General features: G+C 36.3%; 1 protein-coding gene across 8 annotated transcripts in view; it reads left to right on the forward strand.

Annotated features, from left to right (window-relative positions):
• Window positions 1-22,556, forward strand: part of lrba (LPS-responsive vesicle trafficking, beach and anchor containing) — a 283,633-nt gene that overhangs the window by 170,170 nt on the left and 90,907 nt on the right. The gene's annotated exons all lie outside the window — the stretch shown is intronic.

Genomic DNA, 22,556 nt, shown 5'->3' on the forward strand with positions numbered 1-22,556 from the left:
GTGCTGTATACCTGCATGGCTTAGAAATGCATTTTTTTTCTTTCTTGTCAATCTACAATTGGATTTGGGTTTAATTTATTAATACTAACTGTCCTTTTCCCCTCACAAAATATACCGCTGATGTACATGCTCACGCATTTTAACAACAGACGCATTTCTTTATGGTGTGATTGAAGAAAAACAATTGCTCGGGAGGCGAGAAAAGAGTATAGTCTTGGAGTTTGGTGTGCAGCCGCAGAGCCTGCTTAGTGACTTTATACTCCAACAGCAGGAATTTACTGCGCTTTTCCCCCCTCCCTGTCCTGGTCTTTGTAATTTGCTCATTTCATTTGTAAGCTAAGGCGAACAAGAGTACTTCTACTTTGTATCCAGCTTCCTTGTGTATATATTTATTTCTAATAGTTTCTAAAATTAAGTAATCATTGCGCCTTTCCGTTTTCTTTAAAATGCAGCTTTATCCCTGAATTTTAAAGGAACCATTTGGATTTCATTTTCATGGGAACGGAAATGATACGATTTGATACTTTTAGGCATTTTATTATTATTCGAATAAACTTGCTTTTAAAAGCTTCAGATTTCCAAATTATCTGCTTATGGTACAAAGGTAGTCTTGGAAATTTTACATCGGGTGACAGTTACATTATTGTATAAAAAATAAAAACGGCGATCATTGCATTAACTTTTCTCACGTCGGTATGGTTAAAGTAGATGAGAAGCGGTTAGAAGTAATAGCCGATTGCACCTTGCGGCAAAACCCTTGAAGAGGAAGCATGAGATAATAACATGAAACCGCAACTCGGAAACTGTATGATTGCTAATATTGTAACGCTGATTACATGCCTAGTAGTTAATAGCTGCAAGGCATTAAGATAGATTTGAAGAATTTACTGGTTGCATATGGTGGTTGTATTTCTATATACTGTAGGTTAGTGAAACTGATTATTCTTTAAATTTTAGATGATCGCACATTACAAGGACCAGCTGAAGAAATAGCTATTCATTCGCACGCTCCTTTACAAGTACGATATAAAAAAATAAATCGATTCGTTTTTTTTTAATTAAAAAAATGTAATAATTCTGGTATGTCTTGCATAGAAAGTAAGTTGTGTTTTAATATTATATAGCTGTATTTAAATGCATGTGATATAGTTGTATGTACAGTAGTTACATCTTAAACGTTTGAGGAATCATATTAATGTGTGTAAATTAAACGGATGCATACGATAAAAAAGTTATTTAAATGTATTAGTGAATATAAGTGACTATAGGTGTATTTAATTCGATATTTTCCGTCTTTTTTATCTGTTTTGGCCTACTAGTTTCGAAGTTCGGAGTGATAACGGATCGAATAAATGTCACGCTCCTTGCTGCAACCAGAGGAGTAAACCGATTTAGAATATGGTTATGATAACCGTTTTTAAAATGAACGCTTCTAAAACTGACAATCCTCAGCGGAACTTGTCGATATGAATAATTTAAAGGGGCAGTATCGAAGAATGTAATTGAAGAGCCCTTATCGTCTCAGGCTTCATTTCAGCTTGCTTTAAGAGCCTATCCCCGTCTCCTTGAGGGTGTCTTGTAGAGAAGGTAAAGGCGCGGAGTTTTAAAGCAGATACTGACTTATGTGACAAAAGAATAGAGGAAATTAAAGGCTAGTTCATTGAAAGGCACTTGACACTCTTGCAACCAATTGATCTATTTTCAGCCCTCATACACCCTCTTGTCGTACTTGAGTTAATGAGGCGGAGGTCTGGTACTGCTTGGCAGTAAATTCATTAGGGAGTCTGTTGGACATTCTCTTTAACTAAAGCACAGTGTGTTTGTTTGGTTAAGTCCCTGTTAGCAGGTTCATGCCATTACTAGACGCTTTTGTTCTTTATGAGCCTCATTGCCGTCGGGGGTTCGTGAAAAGTAAGCCTCGGTTTAATGTACTGTTCGTTTATACAGCGATAATTATTTTTTCTCAACTCCAGATCAAAATTGCGAATTATCTGTTTTATCATTAAAGGAGTTTTTAGATTATATAATATATTGAGAAAACTGACCTCCTAAAAAACACAACTGCAAGAGTATGTTATTTTAAAGCTTCAAAGACCATATCATTTAAGTTAAGGAGAATTTACATAATTATTGCCTAGTCGAAGACATTGATGTTTATTTGGTACAGTGATGGCCTCTCTCTTTCTTTCTAACTGTTGCATTCACAAAAGTCGTCCAACTGATGTGTTTTCCATTTGAAAAGAATAGGTCTGTAGTGTTGGTAATGATCTATAATATAATAAGTATCTAGAATCAATATTGTAGAAATATAAAAAAAAACATTATTTAAGTTTTTAGGCATTTATATATAAGAGATTATACTATGGCTAACATATATTAGCTAAAATGGACTACATATGGCTAATATGGTGGTGTTACATATAACACTCTTTTTATCATTTGTAATTTTGCTCTGCATAAAAAGAGTTTCAAATCACAGAGCTAGCTATCTGTGTGTTCTGCTAATCTGTGTGTAAAAGCAGTCATTAAAGAAAACTTCTAACTTTGTTGTAGAATGCAAATTCAGTCACATTTATAATGTTTTATTTTTATTCTAAAATTTAACTGGAAGGTAGAAATGTCAATAAACTTGCACAATGACATGTATTTACGCTGTTGTCTTTGCGCATGAACACTTGTGCGTAGTTTGTGTGCATTACATCCGAACAACTTTGCACAATTTGAGAAGCCAGAATAGAAGCTTTTATGTACTGCAGTCCGTTGGCTTGCTGTGCTGTTCGCTTGCACATTCCTCCAGTCTTCTCTTGAACATTCTCAAATCTAGTGCTCTGTTTAAAAAAAAAAACATGCTGTTTCCTTTTATAGAAGTACAGTATGGGAAAATAACTAATACCCATATCCTGTCATTTCCATACATTCTTGCTCTGGTGATGAAGCTCAAACTGCTTCAGGGCAAGTGCAGATCTGAAAACAAATGATTTGCTGGTGCATGCTAGGTTTTCTTAATACAAAGCCAAGCTAATGGCAGCCCTAAATGTCAAAAAGCCCTAATCCTATAAACATTAACAGATAAATGGTAGGATGTCTTAATTAATTTTAAGTTGGAACTTTTTTTATTACCAAGATATTAAGTTCATTTTGAGCAGGGAAAAGCCTCTGGAGTAAAGAGTGGTGGTGTTGATGTTTTAATGACATTAAACAAAAGTTATTTTGTAGAGCCAACAGAAAGTACACAAACTGAATGCTTGATTTCCTCCAATTTAGTTCCTAGCCTTGAAGAGCTTCTTATCCTTTTAAGTCATATTAAAATGTGCTGTTTTTTGAAAGTCTGCTTTGTTGTTTTTACTGTATTTTTAAACATTTTAAGTGTTTTTAGAATTTCGATGGAAGCAGTCCAAGACCGTAACAACTGCTAGAAAAAGAATAGGTAGCCTTTTATGTTACTTATGTTTATGTTAACGTAGGGCATACCAGTTGTTCAGTAATGGCAAGTCTGAAGTCATTGCCATTTTAAATGTCAATTGATGTTGCGTCTACTTTCCTAATTTTTAAATCTAGAGGATGTCAGCACTTTGAAGAAAGCAATAAGAACAAAAACAAGACATCCCTGCTAGAAACTGGCTGTTATCCGTGCAGTATCAAATTTAATGTTTATAAAGTTGCCTGAAAAAAACACTGCTTATTTAATTTGGTGTAGAATTCCAAAACATTTTTGGGGGTAAATATAGTATGTAAGCTGTTTCAAATAAGCTGATCTTCAGTTCTAGGTATCTTGCAATTTCTTTTTCTTTTTGCAATTTAACTGTTTTTAAAAGGGAGTTCAAAACATTAAGTAGAATCCTGTGCCTCCCACTCTTGAAAATCACAGCCAACACATCTAAGAGTATACAGTATATACTATTTCACTTCAGAATTAAAAAAGTGTAGATGCCATCATGAATTAAATTACTTTGGCTAGCTCATATATTGCCTACTGTGCTATATGCATTCTTGATCTGCTTTTAATTTGCTCTCCTATAACTATTTCCATTTACACTGTGCATCAGCTATTAGATCATAACTTTATCTCTTTTGTTGAGGTAGGTTTCGGTTTTTGTCCCATTAGGTCTGTCTGTGAACTTGGATGTGTGTGTTAACCTATTGCGTCACTGTGGCAGCTTGGACCACTGCCTCCAGCTGTACAGTTGTACAGCTGTACAGTACAACAACAATAATAATAATTGCTTACACTTATATAGCACTTCTTCTTGACACTCCGCACAAAGGGCTTTACAGGTAATGGGAACTCCCCTCCACCACCACCAATGTGCAGCATCCACCTGGATGATGCAACGGCAGCCTTTGTGCGCCAGAACGCTGGGATTTTTAATGACTACAGAGAGTCAGGACCTTGGTTTTACTTCTCATCCGAGAATGGCGCCTGTTTACAGTATAGTGTCCCTGCCACTATACTGGGGCGTTAGGACTCACATGGACCGCAGGGTGAGCACCCCCTGCTGGCCCCACTAACACCTCTTCTAGCAGCAACCTTAGTTTTTCCCAGGAGGTCTCTCATTCAGGTACTGACCAGGCTCACACCTGCTTAGCTTCAGTGGGTTGCCAGTTTTGAGTTGCAGAGTGATATGGCTGCTGGCATAAGATACAGTACATGTAATTAACCAGCATTGGTATTTAGTGCTGCTGAGTGTGAAGCTTTGTTCTAAAAAAAGGTAGAAATTCTACCATTCTTTGAGTCATTATTATGTGTGATGTTAAGAATTATAATTTTAAAATTGACACATTTGATTGTAGTTTTTAACATGCTTTTACTGGTGCAGTTCTTTCCTTTATTACTGGAATAACACATGGTGCTGTATGAAACCTTGGATATCAGAATTTCTGCAGCAAAATTCAATAACCTAATGAATCGGAAATGTTTTTAAACTGAGACTTGTCTTTTTCAGCTGACATTTGAATGTTAAGTTCTTTTGTGAATTATGTATCATAATCAATACATCTGATTATATTACTGGATGAGAAAAAAGTGATTTGCAATTTTTTACACCGCTATTTTGACCTGAGAAATCTATCCACAAATCCCACACTGCACAGTGCAGTCTTAAACATCTACCAGAATGCAACAGCAAAAACAAGTAAACACACAGAGAGGGAACAGCTAAAATTTACAAACAGAGTAGCCTCCTATTAAACTCACGTTCAAACAAAGTCCTTCAAAGCCCAGGATGTAGGCCCATCACTTCCTTCCAGGGCCTGGGCCTCATGGCCACTACTCTTTCCTTGTGGAGTTTCCAGATGTCCATGTTGGAAGCCAAAGTTAACCCAGTAACCATTGTCCCCAGTGTAGCCCTGGCTCAGGATTTGTAAACTCAAACCTCTAGACTTCGTGATTCCATTTTTTAGAGAAAAAGCCAGTCCTGTCACTCCCAAGAGTATTCTCTGGTGTGGGAGGGAACACAGTGGAGTTTCCTGGTTGACTACCTGCACTAGGATGGTTACCTAGGGGAGCACACCTGTTGGTATTCTGCTGCCAGCTGCGGCCCTGTGGCTCTTTCAAGCTGTTTTTCTAGTAGAAATTCTGCTGAATAAGGACCTAGGTCCTGCTTTTGTCTTCAGACCTGCAGTGACAACCTGCCTATTTGCTCTCCTGTCACTTTGATGAACCGATGTCCCTAGAAGCAAAATATATCTTCTCTATCCATGGTTTTAGCTTCCTGAGTACCACTCTTCGGGAGCCAGCATGATTTCAGGATCCCCTACACTTCAGGTGCTTATGGCTGACACTATGATAATCTTCTAGAAAGAAAGCTTTTCCTGCTGCGGTAGAACTTCCATCTAACCACTGGCGTGTAGACATACGGAAGGTAATAGCTCTTCAGTTATGCAAGAAGATTACATCATCTGCTTTTCTGTCATGATGGAACTCTTACGCAACCAATGGAGACCCTGGATCAGCTGCCTTGACTCCTTCGCTCCAACCATGATGTTGAGAGATCTCTCGACCTACTTTCCTTGCATTTCCCAAACAGTTCTTTGGTGAGGAACCTCCCCCAAATCTCAAACTGTACAACATAGTCTTAAACATTCTGTAAATGATAAGAACTATAATATTCGTCAGAATATAACAGGAATAAGAAGTATTTAAACACAAAGAGAAGAACAAATAGAACAGCTTCGTTACAGCCTGGGCTCACCTCATGCTTGTTTACCAGTGTCCAGACTGTAGTCCCATCAACTGCCCATAATTTGTATACTTAGAAATGGACTGGTGTCAATATGTTGCTGAAAACTAAAAGCTTTCTGGAGATACTTGTATTTACTGCTGTCTTCTACTTCTTCTTTTTTTCTTAACTAAGATATTCAGAGGGTTTGTTGAATATACTTTATTTGAATGTAGCAAATATAGTTGACATAACTATTTGTAGTGATAAAATTACACATGAAAGTGTAATTATTTGTGTTTTTAAAATACACCAAGAACATATACTTCTAGATTACTGTAAAAGCAGCTAGTGCACACTGACTGCTGGGAATTCTCTGGAATGGATACTTTTATTTTCATTACAGAATGTTTGTAGCAATATAAACCTACCTGCAAACAGTATTTATACTGTTTTAGATAAAGAAAAGGTTAACTTCTAAATTGGAAATCATAGCTGACTTCCAGAAAGAGATGACCATTCCCTTCACCCAACCTGAGATATAACTATATCTTGGCTGCTAATTCAGGTGCTGTATTTGATAGATGGAAAGCCGGGCTACTTATTTTATGAAACATCAAGTTCTAATTTTTCAGTTTATCACTGGCAGTTGCTTTCTGAGTCCAGTTAATTGGTTTAACTCTGTCATCACACATTTTGGAAATATTTTTACAAAATTATTTAGGCTAATGAACTATGGTTAAAAGATCCATTTTCTGTATTCTTATATTTGCTTCTACATTTCAATTTTCTCACTGTCCTAATGCTCATTGTTAATGGGCCTACTCCTGAAATACTAGCTTCCTTTTTTGATCACATTGATTGAGCACTGCATGCCTGTAAGCATGGTTTCGGGAAGTGATTCTTTTCTAATGACTGTTCTGATATTTTGCTCATCTGGATCATTGTTGAAAGTGTAAGGTGTTTTGTCAGGGGTTTTATAATGGTTTAATAGTATCTGCTTTTGTGAGGTACCAGTATAATATATGGATTTGAGTAATAGCTTAAATACAGCACAATCCACTGGAAATAGTTAAGGAATCTGATTATATAAATGTTTTCTACAATGGGCATATCTAACATAAATGCTAGAGTTATAATCTGTTTCAAGAACAGCATGAGTGCTCTCTTAAACTTGGATACTTCAGTTGTGAAAATTTGCTTTCAATTTATTTTAAACTAAAGCTCTGTAGTTGTAGAAAAACAAAAAAATCTAAAAGTGTACTCACAACATGTTTGTCCAGATGAAACATTGGAAGCCATCTTTGACACCCTATTAAATTGGTGTCTTGTGACAAAAAAAACTTTTCAGCTTTCTGAAGTAAGTCTTGGATGCAAAACAGCTGCTTGAAGGCCTGTGTCTATCAAAGATCTTTTTTTTCTCCCTATTCTGTTTCTTTTCTTGAAACATCCTGTATTATCTGTAGATCCTAAAGAGCTTTTTTTATTGAATAGAAAAAAAAGACTAGCTGGAGACTTCTCCATGGTTTGCAGTGAGTCTTCTTTGATCTATGTCTGTGTGACTTCTTCCCAGTGATCCTCCTGATGAGGCTGGACACTGTCCATGCCCTTTCTCTGCACTATCTGATAAGCCCCCTAAAGGGGCTGACGCACTACCAGATCCCCTAGCCTAGTCTGTGGGGAGATTCATGCAAATACTTTAAAAGCTGCCATTTATTATCACCTTGCTCAGGATTTGCCTGGCGTTTGGTAGGAATTTTTTTGACTTGCTGGGCTCCACTGGCAATCAGTACTTGTTCTAAAAAAAGAGTATGCGACTGACTGCAACTTAATTCACCCAGTATGTTTCACTGTATGTTTCTTTATCTGTGTATTCCAGTGGACTGTCATTGATTTGGCAAAAGGTATCCTGTACCTTTTTAAACAACAAAAAAAAACGCGTCTGTGTTTTGTCACCTCCAGGTGTTTTTCTTTGTTTGAGAAAATTGTGGAGATCATGTCAATAGGCCTAGACCCAGTGACTGATGTATGTTAATTAGTTTTGCATTGAAAGTCAAGCTAGCTATGGAACTTCAACAGATTGTTAGCAGCTGGGATCTCGTGAAGCAAAAGTCATATTTAAATATACTGTTCTTATAGCTACACTGCATATCAATGCATATGGCATAGATTTTGCCTAAAATGTATCAGATTTGTATCTTGGGAGGAAATTAATTGGTATCTTCAAAGTATTAATCTACAAAATAGCGGTATCAGAGCTAGTTATGTATATGGAAAACTGGAGGGGTTTGATTTGTTAACTTGAATTCATTGATTTAAAGAATGTTTTAAAGATTAATCTTTGTTTTTAGAATGACAAGCAAAAAGAGTGAATTTCCCTAGATTGACATATTTCACTGCCTTATCAAGGCCAGAAAAAAAAGTTAATATTTTAGCAGAAAAAAGGACAATAGAACAGTCTTTAAAGTTAAACTTACTTAGTTTAACTTTAAAGACTGTTCTTCTGTTACTTACTTCAAAATCTGCAATTCCTTGAAACAATTTTGTTTAAATATATGATGTTCTTATAATCACAGTGAAGCAGATGATAAGAATGTTGCCCACATCAGTGAAAGCTCAAACCATTTGTTCTTTTCGCTTTGTTTCTAAAGAAATTTGAGTTGCGTGTTACATGTCAAGAAGTTCAGGTTATGTTCTAAAGTGGCCTTTACTTTCTCAGCTACTTCATTGTGCACTTAAACAGCTTGTGCTCTTAATGCCCAGCAGCTCGAGCTGTGGAAAAATCACCCAATGGTAGTAATTGCCTGTTGGGACAGTGCATCTGCTTAACAGACCTGATGAAGTCATGAAACAGATGTTCATGGTTCTTATATTAAACAGTGTACTTCGATATTTTGCATATGTTGGCTACTTTACATATTACATGCTGTTTAATATTACGTTTCATTTGAATTTTTACTTGATGTACTCATAGGAACATTAGCAATAAAAAGAGACGAATAGTTCAACATCTTACCTGACAAAAACCCAGTTGGTTATTGCGATGTTTGCTTCTCCATATCCAAAAATAGAAGATGCCATTTTCAGAAACCTATTTTCCAGATGATTTGGCACAGTATTCTGTTTTCAAAACCATACCAACTGGAATGGGATATTCTGACTATTTTTCATTGGTAATCCATGAAATTAATTATTCTGCACTATCAATTTCAACTACTTTAATTTCCAGTTCATTGTGGTCTTTGCTGTTTAAAAACTATTAGCTTGATAAAGATTGAACAGAAATTCACCGTTTCAGTGCCACGCACGTTGTGTCCATCCCTTGCAACCAGGACCAAGTGTTCAATTTGTACAGTTTTGAATCTGAAAAGCCAAGCAAGCAATAAAAAAGAATCTTGCAATAAAGGATACCATCTAAGTGGTTTTTTTTTTCAGTCTCATAACAAGTGTCTCCATCCTGTAATTATAGGTGAGTGTCAACTGTAACACTTGCATTCCTAATTTTATTATAGGGATTAATTTTGGCACCATCAACAAGAGCACAAAAGTTATCAAGACACCAATAGCAAAGGTTTATGAAATAGCCCCTGGTAGTTGAATAGGAGGTAAAGAACCCAAGGGAAAAAGCAATTACTCCCTGATGTTATTTGTTTTGTGATCTAACATGATGGACAGTTTAAAAAGTGTTCAGAAAATTAAGTTCATAGCAAATCATTGTCTGATTCAGTACTGTGCATCTTTCTAAGCCCCAACTGAAATGGAAAGCGGCTCATTTGATGCAAGATGTTAGCATCATCACGTTAGCTAGTATTCAGGCTTTTACTGCCTTTTCTAGAATTTTGGTGATCTAAGACAAATTGGAAAGAGAATGTTCTTGAATGGTCTTCGCCAGATTTTTTTAACAAAGGTGTGATGGGTGGAAGCTGCAGGTAGTGGACAAAAATATGGGAACACCTGGGTAAATGAGGGCCATCAAATGCAAGGGTTTGCACACAGGTGTGACACATATATTATTCAAGCAAATGACATCCCAGCATACTTAGTGATTAAGACAGCTTGGCTTTCTGATGTTTCGTAGGCAGTGGTATCTAAAGTGATGTCAGCATGGAAACTCACAGGGAAGACATTATCAGCAAACAGCAACAGTGGTTAGAAGTGCATATTCCAGGATCCTTATATCTGTGCATTATTCACAGTCAAAAATTGTCCTTCGCAGACTCCACAGAGTAGGGTACCATAGTACCATAGTCGAGTTGCAGGGTATAAACTTAATGCGCATTGCACTAGCAACACACGTTTTGCAAGGCTAGTGGCGCAACAAGCACAGGCAGTGGACTGTCGAACAGTGGACAAATGTGGTTCAGTAAGTTCAGATGAATCCTCTTTCACCATGTTTTCGACAAAAGGACAAATGCACCAGCCTTAAGAACTCAACAGCCCTGTGCATCTGGTTGCAACAGTGTAGGTTTCTGGTGGTTCCCTAATGCTGTGAGGTACATTTCTCTGGCATGATTTTAGTTCACTCTTTTTGAAAGCAAGGTCAATTATTAATGCTAATAACTAGATAAAAGTTATTATATCTTTTATCTATTGTCTTTTCACCAAGTTGTAGCATTTTTCTGCCTGACTGAGGTAATGTCTAGATGTGTGATAGAAGGTTTTGCAGTACATGTTTGTTAGATATACATAGTATATATTATTTATTTTCCTCTAGCTTTAATTACTTTACATTACATATTCCTGAAATTGTGTAGTGTAGCAAGTACTTCTATCTGCAGATCAGTAATAAAGTCTAGGCACAATAATAATTCCACAGGAGTCTGCCTTGCAGATATTGATATTTTCCATTTATGAAGTTTGTCTTACAAAAACATTTCTGAAGGTTACTATTTGATATTAATAAATGAAATGCAGTACAAAAGTGCCTATATGTTTATGCATTAAGGTGTGCAGCACATTTCTTGACTGTCCACCTTATGTATTTTCGCTTCAGGTCGAAGATTTATGATGGAAGAGTAACAGAAGGATGCTTGATTTGTGTGTTTTAGGCCTTGCCCTGGCTGATAACACCCTTGTTGGCTCAGAAAGCTAGATGCAGATTATGACAGTTACAGCTTTCTGTTTTGTTTAACTTGTCAGTAGATTTCCTGGCTTGTGCAGAAAAGGGCCAACAGTGTGTACAGCTGGGCTGCATTCAGTCCTGACCGGTGTGGTTAAACTTTAATGGCTAGGCCTAGTTTTGCTTTAATTGTTGAGGAGGAGAGAGGGGTGTGGTGGAGAGAAAAATGTACAGTTTCTCTGGGCAGTTTTAAATTGTTAGGGGTCCTGAAAGCATCAGGCACTGGCTGCCCCTTTCTTGTCAGAGCTGACCTTAGGCTTTAGCTGACAATCAAAGAGGGCACTGATGGGAGCCAGTGTGAAGAGGCTATTGATTTTTCAGTTAGCCCTAAGTAGTTTGTACTATGGATAACAGGCGTGTGAAGCAGGTATGTCATTATCAATGAGCTCAAAGAAGAGTAGCCACAGCCTTCGCTCATATTTCCTTCAGCACTGACAGGGTGCATCCGAGGACGGTCAATGAATCGCTCAACCACTCAGTGACAAGGACTGAGAGAGCAGGCTCATGTCTCTCTGTGTTCTCGTCTGTCGAGATCTCAGCTTTGAATCCGACTCACTGGAAGAAACGAAATATTTGGACTGGCTTCTTAGTATAAGTAGAATTTTATACAGCATGCATACGTTTCATTTGCAGTTTTTGTTTATGGTTGGCAAATAATCACTTTTTTATGAATCGTCAGTTTTTCTCTTTGCCCTGCCCCTTTTCATTTCTAAAATAAAAGACTCAAAAGGTCCGTCTACATGATTTTGAAGTTTTCCCAAGGACTCAGATATTATTACTCCTATTTACAAAGCTGTAAAGAATTGTTCAAGCAAATTGAAATTAGAGTAAATGTTTGAGTTCTCTAAAATAAGCAATAGGATCTTTATTGATGTTTGGAATGTTGCGTTAATCTGAAGTGTAGGACCATGGCCAAACATAGCAGCAGGATCTGTTATTCCTGAATTTTAATAATAAAAATCACCTGCGAGCAAAGTCCTTCTTCTCCCATATTTGACATGTTGCGGTTGTAAGATGCTATGACTGCCATCCAAATTATTTTGCTGATGCTATTATGAAGCTTGCTAAGTTATGCAAAAAGATAAATAATTATCATGCTCTATTAACATGTTCTTCAAAATGTAATAATTAAGTTGGCAATCATTTAGAGTTATTTTCTGAGCTGTTAACATTGTGCCAAGAAGTAAGAGGAATTTATTTCATTGTACATTTTAGATGTAGTATCTTGTTCTGCTGTGAAATAGATATGGGTTACATGAAACTATTTTCTGGCATCACATAACCTTAATCATCTTATTATTTCTGACTGTTTTGCAGAATGTGAACTGTTTAATCTGATGACCCTTTATGTTGTATGCAAAACAATGTATTAATTTCCTGTGTATTGCCAGGTTTCAGAGTTTTAGAAGCTTTTTAATAATTTCAGACAATTGTACAGTAATTTCGCCTAGGAGAAAAGAATTCCAGAACACTGGATCTGTGTAAGCCGGGAAAAATATACTGCTTTTGTCAGCAAACAGACATCATTATTTTATACCTTATATTATTAAAGATAAAAGGTGGAGCTGAGAACCGCAAACTGTTTCATCTTCAGCTTCGTGTGCAAGGTGATTTTTTTTGCTGCCATTTGCAGAGTGGGGGTTTGACATGCTTTGTTATTGCAGAAATGTAAAATAGGGCTAGAGAACGCAGCAAATTAAATTTTCATGAAAGAAAAGCTTAATCAGCAGTGACAGGCTAGAGGAAAGATGATTGCCACTTGGTCATTGCGGGGAAGCACTTAGACTTGGTGTCAGTGCTTCTGCTAATGATGACTAATGTCTTTCTTGGAACAAGTGCATGCTCCAGCACAGTGCTGCCTCAGCCTGACGACAGGGAGGTGAGACTGTGTATAGAGGTGCAACAATCAAAGTTTGCACACAACAAAAGAAAAACCTGCTGGGGTTTCCTGGTGGAGTACTGAGCGATTATGTCACTGAGGCAGTGACCGCGCCACTGAAACGCCAATTCTGAGCTTGATGTCAAATCTGATCTTTCATGTATATGTGTTAGGATTCTGCCAATCTCTATTCCAATTCTGAGAATTCAAGGCTGAAAGTGTCATCTGAAAAGACTGATATTTTCAAAGCAGTACCGGGTCCATGTAGTAACCTAATAGAATGCTGAATGCTGGTTTCTCATTCCTTTATAAAGCATTATGAAAGGATCTATAGTTGGGGAACTACAACCGAAATAAGGCTACTTTATTTGATCACATAAATATAAAAAAATAAATATATACACCCTGTGTTCACTTGAATACCATGATTTTTATTTTTATTTTGGTAAATGTAACATTTTGTTGACAGTCACACATAAAAATCTGGAAGTGTATTTTTCAGGAATAAGTCAAGTAGTTTTTATTTTTTTTAAGAAAAGCATATTATAAGATGGCTCATAGGGTTGATCGACTGAATCAGTGAAGTCAAGTATATAAAAGTGTATCTAAACGTTCAGGTATTTGATCTTTCAGTTATTTGAATGCTTATGTTTGATCCATTGCCGTAAGTACTCAAAGCCTGTTGGGCACATTCTAAAAAATAAAAGTGTCATGGCATGATAGCCGTCATTTTCAGTTCCTGATGATGCAGCTCTGGTAGCTTGGCATCAGTGTGTAGGCTATCCCTGACTACTACATTTTGGAAAAAGAAAGTCAAAGCCACCAAATTTATACACTATATACACGTAAAAAAAAACAAACAACACAGAGGTCTGCTTTTTGAGTTCTAGTTCAAGAATTTCTTGCAGAGCCTGTTGAATCAAAGAGCTTGATGACCTGAATGATTATGTCCTTAATGAATTTTTATGCCCTTAATCGACAGCAGACAAGTGTTTTTCATTTTGTTCTGTTTTTCATGCTTTGAATCACTCACCTTTTCTGATGTCAACGCTGTGGTGATGAACATTAATTTCAAATAATTTGTTCCCATTCCTCCCTCTTTGTTTATGCATGGCTCTCATTAATGCGAGAGCTTGGCAGCCAGATGATATAAAAAAAAATCTGTTATTTTTTGTTACACTGAAGGGAAGAACGCATTAAAAGCAGTCAATGAAACTGTGTCCTGATCTATCGATTGTTTCCCTTGCTTTGTAAAACAGGCTTGATCAACTCAGCAATGACCTACTGTACAGTATATTACACATGACTGATTGTAACCATGTCTTTATGTCCATGTGTTTACAGAGGATGAATGAAACAAAAAGCCATAAATGTTATATACTGTATACATGTGTGTTTGTATGTCAGTTTGGTAAATATGCACCGCAATATGAATCTGAAGAGCGTCTGTGAATGTTTAAAAACTATTCTCTACCAAATTTCTTGGTCGTACAAACATGCCATGTTTGATAAACAGCATTCTGTCCTTAGAGAGGTGAAAGAAGCAGACATCCAGGCGGGTTATTCCTGGTTTGGGATCAGGGCTAGGCACCATCTCCTCAGTGCTGTTATAGTAATTATGACTAATGAACCGTCCAGTCTGGATGAAATGGCACATCCATAGGGACTGTGGCCACTCAATTGTGACTCCTTTATAGATGACAATGGGATTAAAGGATTTATAAATCTTTTTTTTCTCTCGCTCTTTTTAAAAAATAGACGGCTAAGTAAATGCCAAATGCAAGGACAGTGCTGGGAAAGAGTGCTTGTGATAAATGGTTTAAAGAGTTATAATTTAGTTCCAAATCTAAGAGTAATTTAGATATACAGTATGTTCTCTGCGTTTTCCGTGTGATAGCATTGTTAAAAAACCTTCTTTTAATTTTTTTTTGGTTCTACATAAAGACAAAAACTTGGGATGATACAGATTAGTTTGGTTGATAGAACAAATTCTAAACAATGTCTCTTGGAACATTCAGGGATGAAGGATCTGAGCCCAAGGAATTCAAGGTTACTTGACTCCTTGAGATACATTCTACCAGTTGATTTTCCAAAGAAATTGAAGAGCTCTCTATGTCTAAAAAAAACCCTGTTTTCTAAGCTTCATCTTCATTTTTGGATCAATGAAAAAAATGTTTTTCTTGCATATCTAAAATATATGCATTTGAGGGCTACTGATTTAACACCATCAATGGGGGGCTTTCTAAAAACAGCAGTTTCAGTCTAAAGTATTTAATTAAAGGCTTTTCAATTTTTCTGTAAGGGGATTTAAAGAAATCAAATATGAGCACAATGTGAGATGAAGTTAAAGTCAAAGGGATACCATACCATTTATTGATCCCAGTTTGTAATGTAAAGATGTGATCTACAAATTTGAAAGAATGCTTCTATTTTAAAATAGCTTTCACTTACTCTGAAAACAAGCCTGGAAAATGTTTCTATGGTGTAATTTCAAGTCTGAATTGGAGGTAATGGATCCTAGAGCTATGCTAACTCACATTTAAAAAAATACTAGAATAATAGAGAATGTGTTCAAAGCTTGTCTGGTAATCATTATAAATGTAAATGCTACAGAATCCCCATTAAGCTTTGAAACATGAGCTTGGTTTTCTTCTTCTTTAATATGCCACTTATTTTATTTTCTCTGTTTAGATCCAAGCAAATCTGGAATGTGATTTAAACCTACTAAAACCTGTCAGATTAATTGAACTAATGACTAAATTTCAACAGCATGTTTTAAAACTAGCCATTACAATAAAAAACACATCTTTATAAAAGCACTGAGATATAAATATATTAAGGGATTACTGAAATCTTTCAACTTCTGTTTTGTATAGTTTTCACAAAGATGCCTCTGTGCTGATGATCTAGCACATTCCTTTGCTAGGAATGTGTGTGCTTTCAAGTTCCATGATGCACTCAGTTCAGCGTTCCTGGTAAAGAGACCTTTTATGATTATTAGTCTTAAGTGCATTAGCTCAGTTGAGTCTGAGGAATACCATACACGACAGTGCCTATTGGATGATGAAAAATGTTCAGGGTTTGATTTTATTCACCTGATAGCAAAAGAACACCTCACTTCAGTTTGTTCAAGATTGCTCTCTGTACATTTAGAGGTCATTTTTGCTAGATACTCAAGAGAAAAAATGTAAATAAGAGACCATTCAGTGTAGCACATTCCACAGTTCTTCCCAAAGCACATTCTCCTATTGGGTAGTTGAGTGAAAACTTCAACAGAGCAAGAGCAGTGCATCTGAACAACCTTTTTATTTATTTTCCATTAATGAGCCACTTTGCAATTAGTTTACCTTTTATTTCAGAGCTCAGTTTAAAGTCTTGGATAGCAGACACTATTAGAACATTACCTGTTTAAGGAAACAATTCATTACATGTTGGAGATCTGATGGGTTCAGTTGAGTCACCTTTAAATCCCCAAATCCCCATGGATTTTCTTTCAGGAAAACCTTTCTCCTCCTAGTCTCTGCCTGCAGTCCTACCCTCTGAAAGGGGTCTATTTTTTACCCCACCCCGCTTCCAATCCAATTAAGGCTGTAATAATAGGAGGATTAGGGAAAGTTTACTTCTTAGTGGCCGTGCAACTCCACGAAAATAGTATGGCGATAGCAAAAGGGAATTTGAGGGAAAGCGGAGAAAATTAAGGAGATAATGGTCAGTAATCTTAACTTGTCTGATGTTTGCGATGCTCACAATGCAGTGGAGATTTAGAAAAACTCAGAACAATACTTCAGAGTCTTTAACCACTTTGCACCAGAACTTCGGCTGTCTCTTCAATTTTCTCTGCCCCACTCATTATTTGCACTTTACATAAAAGTAACCCTGGCTTTCACTTCAAATCCAGTTGAACTAAGTTTGGTTGGCTGGCTTGACAAACTGGTTTACTGATTTCTTTTGATTTGCTTTCTGGATATCCATGTTTAAAGAAACTTTCCCACCTTCTTGAATTTAAAGCAACATTTTAATATTAAAAAGCAAATATTTTGCTATGTGCTACGAATTTGTACTTTCAGGTATATATTTTTAAAATATTCATACATCTAATGACGATTCAATTATTGGAGGCTATTGGAGTACTTTGTGTTCAATAAACTCAGGCTTTATTCCACTGTATTTGTATCTTGTTGGTTTTAAAATGTTAATCGCCATTCAATGCATAAGGTGAAGGGCCTGCCCAATTTGCGTATGTCTGACAAATTTCACGCTCGTCTTCTCCTCACTAATGACACCTTATCCTGCTTTTATTCAGATCTATACCAAAAGCAACTGGCATTGCCCTTGTAGGCCCAAAGGTTAAAGCTCTTTGAATCTAAATTTCAGTGGAGAGAAATGCTTTCATTTAAAGGGGGTGAGGGGATTGTTTCAAAAAAATGTAGTGGCTATGATCTATGATCTATCTTTAAAAAATATGCTCTGACCTGTTTCAGCAAAATGCACTCAATAACTTGAATTTACCTCAGTTTTCAGTTTATTTTTATGGAAGACAACAGCAGACCAGAGCAGCTTGTGAAATGCTTGCCGTGATTTTTCCAGATAGTTTGCTGTCTTATTATTGGCGAGGTTTGTCCAGAGCCCTTTCTTCTTAGCCCAACACAAAGACTTGCAGTCGGCTAAATGTTTAATGAGTCAATGCATTAAAGGCTTCACTTCTCTTCCAATTAACCCCAAGACCATACTGGCATTTTTGTAAATCCACAGAAGACTTTTGTTCAGGTTTAAAAGGCTAAGCTGCACGCGGGTTGGAGAGAAAAGAAAAAGACTAACCTGTTAGCAAACACAGTGAAGGGGAATAAAAAGGGTATCTAATCCTTATTAGGGTAAATTCAGACTAAATGTCCAAAAAGAGTCTGTTTGAAGAGAACATCCTGGAATGATTATAACCTTTGATTTAAAATTTTGATTTACTAAAAAAGACACATTACTATATTAGATTTAAGTGGACAGTTTACACATTACTATATTAGACAGAATAGCTGCATCTCTCAATTGTTTTTTATTTTTTATAAATAAATATTTGACCTAAAGCGTTGTTTTTCCCTTGAGTTTAGTGAGAACCATGTGGAATGTGTGCAGTATTAAAGAGCTGAGGTCTTTTGAGATTTGGATAGAGAAAAAGAAATTTGGGCGTGAGCTAGTTTGACTAAAATAACTTTCAAATTCATCACAGATTACCCAAAGAGTGACAATTAAGTTCTATGGATTTTTCTCATGTATTTCGTTAAAGTAACTTGTTTTCCAGCTTTTGTTTCATTACTATTAGAAAGCTGTTTGTGAGTGTTAACAGTATGTTTCTGAAACTGACGGCCTCGTGAGTTGGATTTCTCACGAAGGATTGCCTTCTTTTCATCTTAGATAATTCACTCTACCCTGCATGCTTTGTATGGTTTATTAAAATATGTTGTTTCCAAACATTTTCATTAATATCTACACAAAGAAAGACAAAAATGAACTTTTCCCTTGTATCGTTTAGACTAGCGCAAATTCTTGTTAATTGGATACAGAATGTGCACAAAGGGCGCTGTGCTCTGGAACTAGTGTCGCTGTTTCTTCAGGCTGATTTTGGCAGCAGTGGAGCAGAACTCAGGCCACATCACTACGAGTGCTCATTAGGCAGCAGATTTGTCTGAATCCTCATTAAATTGATGAACTCATTTACTGATGGGGGATGACAACTCTGGGTGTACGATGAGATGCAAGATGCAAAGCTATGCGCAGATTAAGGGGTGTTCAGTTTGAGGAAGAAAAGCCCAATGTGTTTTCACAATGTGCAAAAAAACACTGATTTGAATGAAAACTGTAAAGCAGATCAGCAGAGGAAGGCACATAAAATAAGTTATTGTCATAGAAAAAACAGAAATCACTATACTTAATGCTGTATAAAGCTGTACTCTGCCTTTTTTGTCTCTTTAAGTTGTAAAAGTAAGATAAAGGCCCAGTCATGTGGAACATCTGTTTTTCAGCCACAGTAGTAAGGGCAGCAAATTAAGACACATTAATTCTGTGCAGTGCAAACCTTTGTGGTTTTTTAATTTATAATTTATATTCTTAATTGAATAAGTGGTAGGATAGTCCACACGTACTGTAATAATTGGGATTCTGACCAGGCCTCCAGATTTCAGAGGTTTATACTGTGCTCCAGGCTATGATGAGGAAAAGTTCTACTTCTTTGTGTCTTCCTGATGGCCTGAATTCCACCAAGTCCGTTTTTGAACTGTGTAAATTCTCAAAGCCAGTCAGGTTTCATGAACTTCATGTTTATGGCAGTTTATAGGCAGATGTGCTATGGTCTATATCTGTTCTCTGAACTAAACCGTTATCTTTAACTTGGAACTGGAGTCTTAGTTTGCGTTTGTTTACTAAAATCAAATCTATGGGTTTTTAAGATGGAGAAATCCCCTGACAAACTACTACCACCACTCACATACTTCCTGTTCTTGTGCGTATGGTTCATATTAGAAAATATCCTTCTTGTTTTTTTGTACTTATTGAATTAGAGCATCTCAAAGTAGCAGATGAACATGTCATTCTCAAGAGAGAATTATTTCTGGCCTTAGTACTTGTGATTTAATTGGCAATTGATTAAATATATGAGATACAACACCAGGAAGCTCAGTTTTAGATAACTATATTTGTAGAAAGAGTACTGTGGTTTCAATTTTCTTGCATATTTACCTGCATTCTGGCAACGTTATTAAATCCTTATAAAGTTCTTCACATAATGGGAATGGATTGTAAACAATCCTCAATATTACGTTGTTTCATATAATTGTGTATAGTAGGATTAGTTCATTTTGATAAAAACACCTTTTCATTTCTCGTTTGTAAAGCTATTCTGTTATTAGAAACTCTGATATTTTCAACCATGTACATTGCACATTAGGCTTGTTTGCAACTTTGGTCGAGTGTGATTTACCAGTTATTGGGCTTTGCACACAGCTTGTGAATTAATTTACAATATTGTTTTGCAACCATCTCTCCCCATGAAATGTATTCAAAAGAGAAAACAAAATTGAAAATTTTAGAAAATACTTAATGGGATCACTTTGCTTCTCAAATTGGTTTGTTGGATTAAAGTACTGTTTCATGCCAATCCACAATTCTGTATTTATTGCAAAGATGACCCACAATTTATGGTACATCTAATGTGCTTTCACACAGACTTTTAACGCATCTGCATGTGCTGCATTGAGCATGTATTAGAACATCAGTACAAGTGTAATGCAAGAGGACATGACTGACACAGCACTGAGTATGTTGATTTACAGTATACTACTAAGATATCTTGGAGAATACAGTTATTACAGTTAGAAAATGTTTTGAAATGCAGTTTGGGGTAGTTTGATTTTTGGCTTGCACCAGATTTTCCTTTTTGAAATTTTGAAATTTTCTTTTCTGTCATTTGTTTTCATATCTACAACACATCAGAACCACAGTGGCAACAGTGCTGTGTTAAATTTGGGCACTACTGAGTAATTTCTTTAGACTCAATGTAGATTGTCAATATTGCAAGTCACTAATGATAGGAACATCTGCAAAGCACATAAATCATAAAGTTGTTAATTATATGCTAACTGTTAAACATATGGGCAGACAAAACCTTTATGAGCGTTTACCAATCTTGGCAAAGGAGGATGAGGTACAGGTTTCATTTAGCTGGCATTTTGCATGGCATTTAGAGCTCAGACAGCAGTGAACAGGCATGTGTTTGGTTAGGCTTTACAAGAGGAATGAGAGAGAATCCCTGGAGACGGTATCTGTAACTTGGTTCAGAGCATTCACTGTAGATGTAGTTAGCCCTGTTTCCAATGATGAGAAAACACACTAATAGCCTGTGTCTTTTCATAGCTTGTTGATCAACTCTATTGATGACAAATTATTCTTAGCATGATTATACATTTCCTGACGATAACCTACTGATTATAAATTATAACTTGCAGATATAATGTTCTTCAGTTGCTCCCCTGCAAGCCTTTTTCTGTAGACTTGCTTAAGTATTAGGTATTGAAATGAGTAGCCAGCTGTGTACTGATTACAAAATGGTGATCTGTGGAATTTTACTTATTTTGTTCCTCTTTTTGTCAAGGCCACTTTTGTTTGTGTAGATATCAATTATTTATCAATGTGTTAAATTAAATTTAACTGACCTTTCTTACAGTTGATCTTACAGAATATGCTTCCCCCTGAAGGGTATTGATGGGCATCATTACATCTCTTTCTTATAGCTGCTGCTGCTTGACTTTCTGTCAGGTGCCTTGTATATTTTTTCTTTAAAACCTTTAAAATACAAAAATGGTTAGTGCAGGTTGCTATTTAATTCCCCTTAATAAAAACCCATTTAAAAAATTGTCTTGAGACAAAACCAACAGGGAATCCATTATGTAGATTTGTATGCAGTTAGAGACTTTTCCTGGGGCAACAGAAACTTCCAGAATGTATATTGGATGTGTACAGTGTGGCAATATGTTTATATACTTTACTTTGAAGTCTTTTCGTTTCTTTTCTTCTTATGCTTAGAAAGATAACAATAACTTGTGAAGAGCTTTCAGAATGGACGGGGCAACGAGTCATTTAATTGCAACTGAGAAAATTGTATCAATATGTGATGCTCTGTACACGTAAAGATGAATTGAATAGCAGCCTAATTTTGACCGTTCATTCCAGAAAGAAGTAACACCTGCAGCCTTGATGAATGTGTGTGTATGCAGACATACGGCGCATACACAATCACTTGCATACATGCGATGGAGCATATTGAGAATGAGCAGGGGGGTTGTAGAGATGCAGAAGTGGTAAACAGTAAAGTCTACAAGGTTTCACCGTGAATTCTGTCAAGTTCGAATATTGTCATCTCTTCTCCCTGTTGGATTTTGATTGATTACCTCTTTCCTTATGCTCATTAATTTCATCACCTTATCTTTTATACCACTTCATTTTAGCAGAAAGGTAATAATAAAACCCTCATCCATTATCCATTTACTCATCTAGTCATGCGGAAATGGTTAATAACAGGATACAAATTGAACTTCAATCACCTAATTTTCCTCCAAAGGCAAAAGCATATTAAACCAATCTCAATATGAGCATTTTTATAGAGCAGGGTAAGCCTCGGTGTGCTGTTAGTGGTGACATTTCAAATTAAGCATTTGAATGTTTGCTTATTACATTTATGTAAGTGGTGTTCAATCTATTAAGCTAAAGCACTGGTACTTTTTTCACTGAGGGGCAATAACAGGAGAGTCTTATCAGCCTAAACACACAGACAGCTTCTCTGCCCAACAGTAAATGCTATTCAGTGGGTCATTTATCTTTCTACATTTGCAGCTTAGATAGCTTGTGCTTAGCTTGT

The sequence above is a fragment of the Lepisosteus oculatus genome, chromosome 1 (assembly GCF_040954835.1).
Source record: "Lepisosteus oculatus isolate fLepOcu1 chromosome 1, fLepOcu1.hap2, whole genome shotgun sequence".
Lineage (NCBI taxonomy): Eukaryota > Metazoa > Chordata > Actinopteri > Semionotiformes > Lepisosteidae > Lepisosteus > Lepisosteus oculatus.